Here is a 14,882-nt window from a genome sequence, read left to right as displayed (position 1 = left end):
AGTCCTAAACCCCAATGTGGCTATATAGAAGATAGAGCGTATAGGAAAGTAATTAAGGTTAAATAAGGGCGAGACCCTGACACAATAGAATTGGTGTCTTCATAAGAAGAGCTAGAGACACCAGAGAGCTCTCACTGTTTCTATGTCTGCACAGACACCAAAGAAACACCACACTGAGAAGGTAGCTGTCTGCCAGCTGGCAAGTGGGTGACCTGAGACTTGATCACTGCCTCCAGAACTGGGAGAAAATACATTTCTGTTGGTTAAGCCACCCAGCCTGTCATATTTTGTTATGACAGTCTGAGGTGACTAAGACAAGCTCCCTAAGAATAAAAATCTCAGCCGGGCGCGGTGGCTCACGCCTGTAATCCCAACACTTTGGGAGGCCGAGGTGAGTGGATCACGAGGTCAAGAGATCGAGACCATCCTGGTCAACATGGTGAAACCCCGTCTCTAATAAAAATACAAAAATTAACTGGGCATGGTGGCGCGTGCCTGTAATCCCAGCTACTCAGGAGGCTGAGGCAGGAGAATTGCCTGAACCCAGGAGGCGGAGGTTGCTGTGAGCCGAGATCACGCCATTGCACTCCAGCCTGGGTAACAAGAGCGAAACTACGTCTCAAAAAATAAAAAATAAATAAAGAATAAAAATCTTTCAGCGAACTGACACAAGAACAGAAAACCAAACACCGCACATTCTCACTCACAGCAGGTGTTGACCAATGAGAACACATAGGCACAGGAAGGGGAGGATCACACACTGGGGTCTGTTGGGGGTGAGGGCTAGGGGAGGGACAGCAGGGGGGTGGGGAGGCTGGGGAGGGATAACATTGGGAGAAATGCCTGATGTAGGTGACAGGGGGATGGAGGCAGCAAACCACCATGGCATGTGTGTATCTATGCAACAATCCTGCAAGATCTGCACACGTACCCCAGAACTTAAAAGTACAATTGAAAAAAAAAAAGAATTAAAATCTGTCTTCCTGGCTCTAATCTGCCTTCTATACTATTTCCAGATCTTTCAGAGCAGTGGTTTCTACATGTTGGTCCTTAGACCAGTGCCAGTTTTAATAATGAGCCAAATGAAATGAGAAAATCATATGTTAGGATGCTATTGTTAACTCTTCCCTCTTGAGAAGGGCAGTCCTTTCTTCTTAGATCATGCTCATTGAGTGGAGGGGAAATGTAAAAATGGCCTTTCTTTTATGAAATAGCGGTTATAGTAGGTGCAACTTGTTATTTTTATTAATGTTCTTGTAAAAATTAAAGTTGTTTTCCCAAATTTTTTTTTTTTTTTTTTTTTTTTTTTTTTTTTTTTTGAGACGGAGTTTCGCTCTTGTTACCCAGACTGGAGTGCAATGGCGCGATCTCGGCTCACCGCAACCTCCGCCTCCTGGGTTCAGGCAATTCTCCTACCTCAGCCTCCTGAGTAGCTGGGATTACAGGCACGTGCCACCATGCCCAGCTAATTTTTTGTATTTTTAGTAGAGACAGGGTTTCACCATGTTGACCAGGATGGTCTCGATCTCTTGACCTTGTGATCCACCCGCCTCGGCCTCCCAAAGTGCTGGGATTACAGGCTTGAGCCACCGTGCCCGGCCAATTTTCCCAAATTTTTAAAAAGATTACTGGTATGAGATATTAAAATATCTGTGAATACCAGTTTTACATCACAGCTCTAATCACATCAGGCCTCCTGCTCCCAATCTTGAAATGCAAATATCTCTTCCCATAAGTGGAAGGAAACCCCCGGCTACCCCAACCCCTACTCCCCACCCCAACCTCATCCACCAGGGAGGACAAAGGTCAACCAGCGAAGACAACTTTAAGACTCTTATCAGTCTGGAGATGGCACCAGAAGCATTTACATTAACAAGCTTTACAAACTTTACCTGACATTTCACCTTTCCACAAGTCCCTACTATTAGAGACTCAAAGTCCTTCTTAATTCTCTTGTCATGTCTCCAAAACCATACTGTTCTTTGTTGAAGATGCTATATAAGCTGGAATTCAAATCCACCTCTTTAAGAGTTACTCATTCTCTGGGTGTCTCCCATGTATATATGCAATACACACGTCATTCTGCTTGTTTTTCTCTTATTAATCTGCCCATTCCAACTAAGAACTTATGAGAACCGAGAAAACATATTTTTCCTCTCCTACAAAGTTTTCCTGATCACCCAGCCACTGACAATCTTCTCCTCCTCACAGGTCATTTGGATCTTCTTTGTGGCGTATAAATCTTGGCTTGTTTGAGCTTGTTAGCTACCTTCTGCTAAGAAGGAGCATGAATGTGTGGTGATTACAAACACAGCTTTGTCAGAACAGTCTAAATTTGATTCTTGTCGGCACCACTTACTAACTGGGATAAACTCCTTAACCTCTGTGAGCCTCAGTTTCTTCATCTGTGTGATGGGGTGATTGAAGTGCCTCTAGGTGGGGCGCCATAGGAAGCACAGTGGCACAGTGCCTGCAAAGGAAACCATTAGGCCAACCTCATCGCTGTGAGGACCACAGCTCATCCTTCTGTGTCTCCTTCAGGGACCAGTGCTTGCCCTGACAGACTCCTGTCCTCATCTCATCATTTGCTGCTTCTCTTGTGATGAGCGCAAGGCTCAACTGGTACCTGTTGGCCTGAACATGAATGTGCCTGACCTCAAAATAATCTCCAGTTTTTCAGCTTTTAAGAAGAAAGAGGATGCTGAGAAAAAATGGCAGATAGGAGGCAGGAATGATTTGCAGCTCCCACTCAAATGAACAGAGCAGTGTGTAGAGACCCACATCATGAACTTTTGCTCCAAGAACTGCCACAGAAACATACTAGGAAAGTAGGGAGGGTCTGCAGACTCTTTGAAGGAGCTGGATTGCTGCTGCAGGCTCCATGGGACAACCGAGGAACTGTGACTTTGCTTGCTTTCTCAGCTGGGAGGCTTGTAGCCTGGGGCAAGTTCTCAGCCCTGCCCACCAGCTGCCTGGAAATAAACTCAGTGCTGTTGGTGAGGCATGGTAAGAGTGGAACTGGCTTTTTAGGCTATGGGCTGCATAGGAGCTGAGTGAGGCCTGTGGCTGCCAGCTTTCCCCAACTTCCCCGGCAACCTGTGTGACACAGCAGACCCAGCCATAATCCACCTGGGAACATAACTCCATTGGCCTGGGAACAACACCGCCATACACTATAACTGCCACAGCAAATCTGGCCCAAGGAGAGTGTAAGCTCAGACAAACCTAATCCTGCCCCCACCTGATGATCTTTCTCTACCCGCCCTGATAGCTAAATACAAAGGACATAATCTCTTGGGAGCTCTATGGCCAGGAGTGAGTCACACCCACTGCCTGATCCTCCCTACACTGATGTATTCTTGAAAGCACCACCTCCTAGCTGGAGGCCAACCAACACAAAACCAGTGCAGTTAACAAAAATACAAGGACCCTCACAGGGTCTACTTCACTCCCCTGCTACCTCCACTAAAGCAAGTGCTAGTATCCATGGCTGAGACTTGAAGATGGATCATATTATAGGACCCATGCCAGCCCAGAGCCCAGTAGCTCTACTGGGTGGCCAGGTACAATAGAGAAATAACAATCACTGCAGTTCAGCTCTCAAGAAGCCTCATCCCTAGGGGAAGGGAGAGCACCACATCAAGGGAGCATCCCGAGGGACAAAAGAATCTGAACAGCAGCCCTAGAGTCCCAGATCTTCCCTCCGACATAGTCTACCTAAATGAGAATAAAGCAGAAAAACTATTCTGGTAACATGACAAGATCAGAGCAGAACTAAATGAAATTGAAACCAAAAAAATGCAAAAGAAAAATGAAACAAAAGATGGTTCTTTAAAAAGATAAACAAAATTGATAGACCATTGGTGAGATTAACCAAGAAAAGAAAAGAGAAGATCCAAATGAGTTCAATTGGAAATTAAATGAAAGACATTCCGATACCATAGAAATACAAAAGGTCATTCAAGGCTACTATGAACACATTCGTATGCATAAACTAGAATACGTAGAGGAGATAGATAAATTCCTGGAAATATGCAACCCTTCTAGATTAAACCAGAAAGAAATAGAAACTCCGAACAGACCAATAACAAGCAGGGAGATTGAAATGGTAATTAAAAGTAATTGCAATTGAAATGGTAACCAAAAAAAGTGCAGGACCAGATGGATTCACAGCTGAATTCTGTCAGTCACTCAAAGAATTGGTATCAACACTATGGACACTATTCCAAAAGATAGAGAAAGAGGAAATCCTTACTAAATCATTCTATGTAGGCAGTATCACCCTAATACTAAACCAGGAAAGGACACAACAAAAAAAGAAAACTACAGACCAATATCCCTCATGAACATAGATGCCAAAGTCATCAACAAAACACTAGCTAATCAGTATATCAAAAAGATAATTCACCATGATCAAGTGGGTTTCATACCAGGAATGCAGGGATAGTTTAACATTCATGAGTCAATAAATATGATACATCACATAAAGAGAATTAAAAACAAAAATCCCATGATCATCTCAGTAGGTGCAGAAAAAGTATATGACAAAATCCAGTATCTTTTTATGATTACAATTTTCAGCAAAGTCAGCATAGAAGGGACATACCTTAAGATAATAAAAGCCATCTATGACAAACATACAACCAACATTGTACTGAACAGGAAAAAGTTGAAAGTTGTCCTATTCTCCGTCTGAGAATAGGACAAGACAAAAATGCCCACTTTCACCACTTCCGTTTAATGTGGTACTGGAAGTCCTAGCCAAAGAAATCAGAGAAGAAAAAGAAATAAACAGCATCCAGACCAGTAAAGAGGAAGTCAAACTGCTGTTGTTTGCTGATGACATGATTGTATACCTAGAAAACCCAAGACTCATCCAGAAGTTCCTAGAACTGGTAAATGAATTCAGCAAAGTTTCAGGACACAAAATTAATGTACGCTAATCAGCAGCCCTGCCATACACCAACAGCAACCAAGCTTGGAATCAAATCAAGAACTCAACCCCTTTTATGACAGCTGCACAAAATAATAAAATACTTAGGAATATACTTAACCAAGGAGGTGAAAGACCTCTACAAGGAAAACTACAAAACATGGCTGAAAGAAATTCTAGATGACACAAACAAATGGAAACACATCCCACGCTCATGGATGAGTAGAATCAATATTGTGAAAATGACCATACTGCCAAAAGCAATCTACAAATTCAGTGAAATTCCCGTAAAAATGCCACCATCATTTTTCACAGAACTAGGAAAAAAAATCCTAAAATTCACATGGAACCAAAAAAGAGCCCACATAGTCAAAGAAAGATTTAGCAAAAAGAACAAATCTGGAGGCATTACATTCCTCGAATTCAAACTATACTATAAGGCCATACTTACCAAAATAGCATAGTACTGGTATAAAAACCAGCATACAGACCAATGGAACAGAGAACTCAGCAAAAAAGCCAGATACTTAGACAGTCAACTGATCTTTGACAAAGCAAACAAAAGCATAAAGCGGGGGAAGGACACCCTTTTCAACAAATGGTGCTGACATAATTGGGAAACCATAAGTAGAAGAATGTGGATCCTCATCTCTCACCTTACACAAAAATCAGCTCAAGATGGATCAAGAACTTAAAATTTAAGACCTGAAACCACAAAAATTCTAGAAGATAACATTGGAAATCCCCTTCTAGACACTGGCTTAGGCAAAGGCTTTATGACCAAGAACCCAAAAGCAAACACGATAAAAATAAAGACAAATAAATGGGACTTAATTAAACTAAAAAGCTGCTGCCTAACAAAAGAAATAATCATCAGAGTAAACCGAAAACCCACAGAGTGGAAGAAAATGTTCACAATCTATACATCCAACAAAGGACTAATATCCAAAATCTACAAGGAATTCAAACAAATCAACAAGAAAAAAAACAAACAATCCCATCAAAAAGTGGGCTGAGGATATGAATAGACAATTTTCAAAAGAAGATATACAAATGGCCAACAAACCTACAGAAAAACACTCAATATCACTATCAGGAAAATGCAAATCAAAACTTCAATGCAATGCCAAGTTATTCCTGCAGGAATGGCCATATCAAAAAAATAAAAAAATAATAGATGTTGGCATGGATGTGGTAAACAGGTAACACTTTTACACTGTTGCTGGGAATATAAACTAGTACAACCACTGTGGGAAACAGTGTGGAGATTTCTTAAAGAACTAAAAATAGATCTACTATTTGATCTCGCAATCCCACTCCTGGGTATATACCCAGAGAAAAAGAAGCCATTATATGAAAAAGATACTTGCACATACATGTTTCTAGCAGCACAATTCAGAATCGCAAAAATATGAAACCATCCCAAATGCCCATCAATCAACAAGTGGATAAAGAAAATGTGATAAATATGTATATCATGGAATGCTACTTGGCCATAAAAAGGAATGAAATCATGGCATTTGCAGCAACCTGGATGGGATTGGAGACCATTATTTTAAGTGAAATAACTCAGGAATGGAAAATCAAACATTGCATGTTTTCACTTGTAAGTGGGAACTAGACCATTAGGTCTCAAAGGCATAAGAATACAATGGACTTTGGGGACTCGGGAAAAGGTGCGGGGTGGGGGTGAGGAATAAGACTACACAGTGTAAACTGTGTGATGAGTGCACTAAAATCTCAAAAATCCCTACTAAAGAACTTACTAATGTCACCAAACACACCCGTTTTCTAGAAACCTACCCAAAAAAAAAAAAAAAAAAAGTAATCACACATAAAAAAGAAGTAGTGCTGAAAATAAAGTGGTTTTCAATCCAGCGGTGCTCCCCCCCAACCCCCGCCCCCCACAGCACCAGAAAAATAAAGGAAGAAGAGAATGTTCCAGCAGAATGCTCCTCTCTCTGTGAATAGCCCTTCTCTCTCTATCCTTCATTGGAACTTTTCCCACCCCCTACAAAAATCTTCCTTGATCTTTGTCCATTTTCTGAGCCAGTTCTCCAGCCTTCCTGTTAATTCTGGGAACTAACCTGATTTTATTTTAAGTACTGTTTTTTTCTAAAACTTTTCAATACATTTCTGTTTAAATCAGTCCGAGACTATTTCCACTGCTTGTTCCACAGAAACCTGACTGATGCACGTGGATCTACCCACAGCGATTAATTTGCCACACTAATTGTTGTCAACACTTCACATTTGTGTTCCTAAAGTATGTGATGTATATCATTGATGGTGCATAAAATAATTTCAGATCTCAGGATGTATTTCTGTGTTTTAACGTGTTTATTTTAAGATGTAATAGAAATACACAGTTAGCCTATTAAACTTATGACTTCATGGGCATCAGTGCCATGCCCAGGAGGAAGCAAAAGTGGGCAATCTCTATTTAAAAATATGTACAATTATACAGGCATTTGCAGTGTAGCGGCTTTTACATTTTCTGCCCATTAACTAACATGTTTTCTATTTGGGGATAAATTCCACACTGGTTCTCATTTTGGTAGGAGACAGGGCTCTGCCTTCCATTTCATAACCAGGAAGAACTAACTAGTCCCTTCTCCCTGATAGTGAGGAGGGTGTGGACACATGAGCAAAGACAGGCCCCATGGATGCTCTTACTGAAGACTTTGAATCTGAGGGACTGAAGTAAGACATGGAAAGCATTGAGTTACCTGTGGCAGTGGCTGCCATCCTGACCACTCACTTTATAAGTGAGCATCTTGATGTCACAAAGCACCAAACAAGATCCAGAACATCGCAGGAGTCTGTCCAGGGTCACACAGCTATTGAAGAGCAAGGCTCATGGTGGGACAAGACCTCTCCTTCCAGCCCCAAACTCTGTGCTACATTCCCTTGTAGAAGAACATCAGGTTTGTCTCTGTGAGTCAGCCAACCCATGAGCACTGTCCCCAGACATGCTGATGCCAAGCTGGGCTCTAAGCTGCAAGGTGGAAAGCCGGAAAAGGAGCACAAGCTTCACTTGAGAAGAATGTGAGAGTGTTGACTCACCTTTCCACCATGGGCATAATGGTACACAAACTGCACAGTCTCCCAGTTTGGACAAGGAGGTGGAGGGGAAACCACCCCACAAAGAGCTCTGAGTTACTCCTACTGACATATGCAAGGCAGTTCTGGTTTCTGCATCTCAGAAGACGTGGAAAAAGTAGTACAGATGGTAGCTTGGCTACTCAGTGTCTCTCTTAGCATTCATCCACTCATTCCTGTAGTGCTTGGAAAGCTAAAAAACAAAACAAAAAAAAAAAAAACCCACATTTCTCAGACTCCCTTACAGCTAGAGTTCCGGATGTGACTTCAATTCTGCCAAGCAGATACATTCATGGCAAACTTAAATTTGGAATACATTAATTTAAAAGAGGCTTCTATTTCCTTACTGTATATTTTAGCAAGCACAGCATGCTTCAGGGGGTAGCTTTCTGATCTCCAGATTATGGGTAAAGCCATGCTTTTCTGGAGTGAACAGCTGTGTGACCCCTACACAGGGCTCCAGTGCTGTGCTGCTGGGAGCCAGCAATGTAACAGCATCTTCCTGATTGTGGCAGAGATGATGGCTCTCCAGCAAGCCAGTTTTAGAGCAGAGGAATTATTCCTGGATGTCCAGTCAAAAGCCCGTTCCCATGGTCCTCCAGCTGATTCTGTAAGAACCAAATTCTTTACATGGAAACATTTTCCCATTAAACCAGCTAGGGTACTTTCTATAGTCCTTCACTGAATCCCAACAGATTAACCAACATGTCACCCTTTTACGTATCTCTCTGCTTGTGTGCGTTCTTGGTTGTGTCTAAAAATCCCTTGCCTTTAGTCTGCCTGGATAACTCCTCCCTTTACCTCAACACTTGGCCCAAACATCTCTTCTTTGAAGACTGCACTGCCTAGTTAGTGTAGGATTTAAAATTAGTTATTGCTCCTCTTCAGTTCCATACACTCTACATTTCTCTCCCTTTCGCTTTTCCTGTTTCTCTTCCTCCCTTCCTTTCTCCCTTTCTTTTCTTTTCCTTTCTTGTTTCTTCCCTTTCTTCCTTTCATTCTTTCTCCCTTGTTTTTCATTTATTCATTTAACACGTTTATTGAGTATCCACAACAACGCAGTCACGGAGATGCAAACACACAGGGAACAGCTTTGCCCTTGAACTACCAACAGATTCATGAAAGGGGTTCACAATTAACATGTCATTTGGCAGGTGCTATGCTGGGGGTGATACTGGGTCTTGTGGATGCACAGGAAAAGCTGAAGGGCTACACATGGTTTCCGAGAGGGGCTGAGTTTTCAGCTGAGCTCTGAAATATGAGTAAAAGTAGCCAGGGAAGTAGAAGAGAAAGGATTTTCTAAACAGAAGTTCAGATACAAGTTCTGTATAAACACAGAACTTGTGAGAGATGACAGCATCCTGGAGAATCTTTAAAAACCTCGTAATCATAATGGGTGTTATCAAATATGCTGCATGTGCAAAGATTTGGAAGGGCAATGGACAGATGACTTGGAGATTGGCAGGACGAAGAATCCGAGTGGTCTTGTCTGTGTTACAAGCATGTGAGGCCATTGAAGAAAAGGTAGGGTGCCATCCAGTTGTAGCAGTGTGGACCTGCTTTAGAACAAAGCAAGACTGGGAATCCCCATTCGGGAGCCCCTCTCTCTTTTGCAAGATAGAGCTATTCTCCTTTCTCTTTCTTCTGCCTATCAAACCTCTGCTCCTAAACTCAAAAAAAAAAAAAAAAATAGAGGTAAGACTTTGTGGTAAGGAGACTGGCTGGGATGTTGCCCAGTGACCTATAGATAAGGAGACAAGGGTCTAAGCCACAGTGCTGACCATGAGGATGGAGAGAAAGCTCTAGAAATATTTAGGAGGTAGATTCAATAGGACCTAGTGACTACTTAATATGGGAAGTGACTATTGAATGTAGAATGGCAGTAGGGATCAAGGATCTTATTATTTAAAGGCTTAAATCACCGGCAGGCAGCAATAGCATCGTTCATTGAGAAAGATGATACAAGAAGAGGGGGAACAGATTGATGCTGAGGACAGCTGTGGAGATGGTTAATTCCACTTGAGCTGTGTTGTGTTTGAGATGCAGATGGGATGCCAAATGAAGTGTCCAGTTGGAAGCTGGATGTACAAACCTGGAGGTTAGAAGAGAAAAATGCATTAAACGTAAAGATCTGTCAGTTATGGTTGAAGCTTGGAGATGCCTGAAGGAGAGAGTGTGGAGTCAAGGCAAACCCAATATTTAGTGTCTTTCAAAAATTATGTCTTCTCTCTGCTGGCTGAGTTATAACATTTTTTTATCTTTAAGTCTTTATTTTTTACAATAGTGTCTTGAATATAATGAAAGCTCAAAAGGTAGGAATAAATAAGGCATTAATGAATTAACTTGGTCATTTTAAAAAGGAAAGACTAACTGTAGTTAGAAAATAATATCTTCCTCATGATCCCAAGAAAAGCCACAGGTTAAGAGAGAATCAGGAAAGAGGACTATAGGATATGTAATAAAAAAAAAAAAACCCAAACCACACAAGGGGGGTACCAATCTGAGCCCAAGTGGCATTTCCAATGCCATGGCCAATCAAAGCATCAGACAGAATCACAGGAGCCCAGACGCTGACCTTGAGGCCACCTGGAATGAGGACTCTTTCCCAAATGCCACCAGTTCTCACCCCAGTCAGTTATAGCTCTATCCCCTTAGTATTGCTCCTGGTCTTCCTCTAACGTTATTTAGAGATCTATTAAGAATGTACATTTCTTATGTTTGCTAACCATCAGTGAAGTAAAACTTCCCTTTCTTTGTGATAAAAAAAAGAGTTTCCTCCAAGCCTCAATGAGTGTCATGTCTGAAGTGCTAGCCACTTCCCTCTGCTCAGTCTGAGAATGCCATTGCTCCCTGAGCTGCATGCAAAGTGCCTCAGAGGCTTCCTCCAACCCCCACAGAGCAAGTGAGCAAGTGTTTGCTTTGCTTTCCAGTGGTTCCCTGACTTATGGAGTCCGTGGGCAGGGATTGCAATTGTCTGTTGCTGGCCCTGAGGTCATGCAGGTAGGAGAGATTTTGCACAGGCCACAGCTTTCCCTAGGGGACCACACTGGGAATGAGTTGCTGTGAGAGACCCTGGCAGTTCTGCAAAATTGCATGCATCACGGTGACGATTTGCAAAGCCCAGTGTGCTTTTTTTCTGCCAGCTATTTAGTAGAGCTATTTATTCCAGCAAGCATTAATCCAGTAAAATCTATCTAGGCTTACAGTCAACACAACTCCCACAGCACCCTCCATTTCCTTTGGAAAATACATTTGTAGCAAATCTCCACTTTCTGTGCATACTTTCTCCATCTAATAGCTCTTCTTTTTCTGCACAACTTGTATCATTATCCGAAATTATATTGAGTATGTATTTGCTCAGGCGTGTTGTCTGTCTCCTACCACTGGAATGTAAATTCCCTACTATGTCTCATTCAAAGATGCATCTCAATGCCCAAAACAATATTATGCAGGTGCTTAAGAGTTATTTTTAAATGAATGAACCTCCCTATATTTTTCCATTCTCTTTTCTAATTGTTTCCTCAATTCTCGCCTTGGCTGAAACCTGGCTCTCCTCTCGGCCCATGCTTCCCCTGCGTCTTTCTGAAGGAAAAGGAGCTCATGCCCTACCATCTGGATATCAGAGGGCCAGCACGGGGTCATCTCTCCACTAACGTTTTCAGACTGTGATTTCTTCAGCCTTTTTAAAACAAAAAAAAACAACCAAAACAAACAAAAGCCTCAGTCCTTTAACGTTTTTACCATCTTACATCTCTCTTTGTAGCTTTCGGCTACTGGCTGCCTAGTCATTCTTCCCTATTTATTAAATATTTGACACGAGAACCAAGCCCTCCTCGTCCTAATCCCCAGGGGATCTTAATGTCCATTTGGATGACTAACACCATGACCTCTCTGTAAAAAGTACATACTACTCTCTGGCCACAGCCGATGGCAATCTTGTGCATTCTCTCTCTCTTTCTCTCTCCATTAGTCCCACTGCTCAGGAATTTTAACCACACAGAAACCTCCAGTCCTTTAACCTGCTCAGTTTTGCTCTACCTCCTCCTTCTTGGAGGTCTTCACTTCTTTCCGTTGCTCACTTATACTCCTTTCATCAACGTTCTCCACTGCTTGGCTCCTTTGCCTTCCCACTGCACTGTGAGGCAAAGCTCTGGATCTGTGCAAGGTCCCCCCTCCCAGGTCCTAACCCAAAGCCACTGAGCCCTTCAGGAGAACGTGACAGATCCTTACTCTGCACATTGATGATATCCAAAACTGATTGGCCTCATGGTTGCTTAGCAAACCTTTTATGTTTTTATCATGAGCTGGCGGACCCATTTCCACAGAAAATATCTCCAGTCTTCTCCACCGGCTTCAATCTCCTTGTCCAGCTCCCCTCTCCTCATGTACGGCAAAGTAACCGACACTGGTAGAAGGACACTTTCTCAGTTCCCCATCAGCCCACATTAAAACCTGTTGAAACTCTCTTTATGCTTTCCCTCTTCTCTCTCATTCAGTAGAAGCAGGAGCCCACTCCTAACCAAGGCTGTGCCCTCTGCATTTGCTCTGTGTCCCATTCAGCCTCCTCAAGGCTCTCACATCATCCATCATCCTCAGTCCCTTAGTCAGCACCTCGGTGTGCCTGGCCCCATGCTAAGGGCTTGGAGTGCATGGGTGAACTCAATTGCCCCCCACCTCCACAGGAAGCCTGTGAAGCAGTGTTGTTATTACTGTACACCCACTTTACCTAACCAAGTTTACACAAAGGAGAAGAAAAATGTTCTATGTTCTTTATTCCACTATTATTAAATAAAACTGCATTTAGTTCTTATTTCATTTCGGCTGAGAAGATCTTAAGAGCCAAAGGCCTGAGCTGTTGCTTAGTGTACAAATAATAGTACTTACAGTGCTTCTAGTCTTTGTGATGAACAAACAAAAAGATCTCTGATATAGGTGCCCCCACTCCCTCATAGCTTCAGTTGTTCTGCAACATAAATTTTTTCAAAGAATTAATCTGAGAGGCATTAAATTGAGAACAGCCTCAAGACTAGCACTTTGTTTTCTGTGCATTTGAAGGTCTGTATGAATATCCATTGCCATCACCAACTTTTTGGTTTGTTTGTTTTTGAGATAGAGTCTCACCCTATCACCCAGCTAGAGTGCAGTGGTGTGGTCTCGACTCACTGCACACTTCGCCTTCCAGGTTCAAGTGATTCTCATGCCTCAGCCTCTCAAGTATCTGGGATTACAGGAAGGCAACACCAAGCCCAGCTAATTTTTGTATATTTAGTAGAGACAGACTTTTGCCATGTTGGCCAGGCTAATGTCAAACTCCTGACCTCAGGTGATCCACCTGCCTAGCCTCCTAAGTGCGGGGATTACAGATGTGAGCCACGGTACCCAGCCACCATCTCCAACTTTTCTGTTCCTAGTTAAGATAAATATGTCATTGCAAAGATTTGAACAAAAGAACATCCAGTTAAGAACGAAAATTTTTTGTGTTTACTAATCAGTGTAAGACACCAAAGGTTTCAGAAAATATTTCAATGTACTGTAGAAAAAACCCTGAAAATGAAACCTGTAATTTGTTGTCTTAATTGGCAATTTGTTGCTGTTCTGATTTTAAAACACGTCCATGAATTCTTTGAGACTTTTCTCAATAAGAGGTGGAGTATGATTTTCCTCCCTTTGCAGGCAGACTGGCATTAGTGAATAGAATGAAGTAAAAGTTATATGGGATGACTCCTGAAGCCAGGTCATCAAAAGTTATGCAGTTTCTGCCTGATTCTCTCTCCCAGCCCTCACTCCCAAATCTCAGTTGCCATATTTTGGGGAAGCGCAGGTGTCATGAAGAGGCCAAGCAAAGATGATTTGGCCAACAATCCCACTGAGGTTCCAGCAGAGCCAGCATCAGTCTCCAGACCCCAGGCCTGCAAGTAAGGCAGCCATCTGATCACTGCAGTTCCCACCCTTGGACTCCCATCAGCTGACACTGAGTGGCATGAAAACAAGATGTCCCTACTGAGGCCTGCCCAATTACAGATTCACAAAGCAGAATAAATATTTTCTTTAAAAAAATTCTTAGGCCGGGCGCGGTGGCTCACGCCTGTAATCCCAGCACTTTGGGAGGCCGAGGCGGGTGGATCACGAGGTCAAGAGATCGAGACCATCTTGGTCAACATGGTGAAACCCCGTCTCTACTAAAAAATACAAAAAATTAGCTGGGCATGGTGGCACGTGCCTATAATCCCAGCTACTCAGGAGGCTGAGGCAGGAGAATTGCCTGAACCCAGGAGGCGGAGGTTGCGGTGAGCCGAGAGCATGCCATTGCACTCCAGCCTGGGTAACAAGAGCGAAACTCCATCTCGGAACAACAACAACAAAAATTCTTATGGAATACTTCATGAACTTCCATGTCATCCTTATGTGGGGGCCATGCTAAACTTCTCTATATTGTTCCAATTTTAGTCAATATGCTGCCAAAGCTAGCACAAAATAAATGATTTCTATTTTTAAGCCACTAAGCTTAAGGGTGGTTTATTCCACAGCAATAGATACGTGAAACATAGATAAATAGATAAATGGAAATAGTACTGAAAAAGCATTTTCATATTTTTAATGGTATAAATTTTTAATGGTATAAATACTGAAAAGATTTATTACTAAGTATAAAGAAGATCACCTACATTTTTCTCTTTTTTTTCTTTTTCTTTTTATTTTTTTGAAATGGAGTCTTGTTCTGTTGCCCAGGCTCGAGTACAGTGGCGTGATCTTGGCACACTGCAACCTTCACATCCCAGGTTCAAGCGATTCTCCTGCCTCTGCCTCTCTAGTACCTGGGACTATAGACACATGCCACCACACCCAG

General features: G+C 42.4%; 1 non-coding gene across 1 annotated transcript; it reads right to left on the bottom strand.

Annotated features, from left to right (window-relative positions):
- Nucleotides 1-14,399: 14,399 nt before the first annotated feature.
- On the bottom strand, nt 14,400-14,506 carry LOC120362069 (U6 spliceosomal RNA). Its single transcript, XR_005578071.1, has one exon. It is a non-coding gene; the product is annotated as a U6 spliceosomal RNA (small nuclear RNA).
- Between the last annotated feature and the right edge of the window lie 376 nt (nt 14,507-14,882).

Source organism: Saimiri boliviensis, chromosome 1, assembly GCF_048565385.1.
Source record: "Saimiri boliviensis isolate mSaiBol1 chromosome 1, mSaiBol1.pri, whole genome shotgun sequence".
In the NCBI taxonomy this organism is placed as follows: Eukaryota; Metazoa; Chordata; class Mammalia; order Primates; family Cebidae; genus Saimiri; species Saimiri boliviensis.
Note: the sequence above shows the minus strand (reverse complement) of the source record. Positions and strands in the feature narration are given on the sequence as shown.